This window comes from Corticium candelabrum, chromosome 15, assembly GCF_963422355.1.
Source record: "Corticium candelabrum chromosome 15, ooCorCand1.1, whole genome shotgun sequence".
NCBI classification, from domain to species: domain Eukaryota; kingdom Metazoa; phylum Porifera; class Homoscleromorpha; order Homosclerophorida; family Plakinidae; genus Corticium; species Corticium candelabrum.
In genome coordinates, this window is record NC_085099.1 from 4,146,499 (window position 1) to 4,147,486 (window position 988).

The window sequence follows — 988 nt, forward strand, 5'->3', positions numbered from 1 at the left end:
GTACCGCGTAACATTTTGCGGCAGTCACCTAAAAAGCGAGTGTATGTATAAGTCTTGTCAATTATTGATAAAGTTTAGAGTTGCGTACATTCGCACAAATAGCGAACTTTATAGTCGTGTCTGCAGTAACGACCTTCATGTTGATCTCTTGCCATACACATCAATCCAGTCTCTACAGTGCAGTTTAGCACATCAGACGTTTCACTGGCCAGTTGTCCTAATCATACAAAAAGCAACAAGTAGTTCTACTACAGGAAAGACATCTCGTCAGAATACAACTAAGTTACCGCTAGATGTCCGACAGTCCACGTCTTTGGGCTGTTCGCACACCGGATAATAATTGTTTCTATGTTCGTCAGGTGATTCCACTTCACCTCTCTGGTGATACGAAGAAGACCTCAAGTCAATAAATTGAGTCCAACGCAGACCTGTAAAATAGCGCACGTGTCAACAGCAACACAAACGGTGAACATCGCCTATTTACACGTACACGTACACACTTACGTGGTGAACGGTCACGCATTTGTAGAGAAAAAACAGTCTGTATTCTAGAACACAGGTGAGCGGATGCACATACGTATACAGATCACTAGTTGCGACAAAGACGGTCTATGCTAACTTACTGTAGTAGCACTGCAATCAGCAGAACAAAAACACAAGCTCCAGCTCTTTCAGCCATTTAGCCTTCGCAGCAAAGGCGTCTAGGCAAATGACGCGTTTCCTGTTTGATCCAGTCAGTATGTTTGGTTCAACAATAGACAAAGGTGACAGAGCAGTCAGAACAAGTCAGGGTGTGAGACTGGGTACGCGTAAAAGCAAGTGTCAATAGACCGCCCCCTCTCTAAATCCGCCAAATCTAGAAGATGCAATCAAAAATCAATAGAAACAGCAACGTATAATCGTATCGACATATGTCATATCTTGTGTTGCACAAACAGCACATAATATTGCAAGCAGCTATTCGTACTACATAACGAAGTGCGAAGTA

The 988-nt window shown here is 42.9% G+C and overlaps 1 long non-coding RNA gene across 1 annotated transcript; it reads right to left on the reverse strand.

The window, feature by feature from the left end:
• Positions 1-413: 413 nt before the first annotated feature.
• LOC134190586 (uncharacterized) lies at positions 414-700 on the reverse strand. The gene is made up of 3 exons (XR_009971657.1): positions 624-700; positions 505-548; positions 414-428 (listed from the first exon to the last, which is right to left on the reverse strand). It is a non-coding gene; the product is annotated as an uncharacterized LOC134190586 (long non-coding RNA).
• Between the last annotated feature and the right edge of the window lie 288 nt (positions 701-988).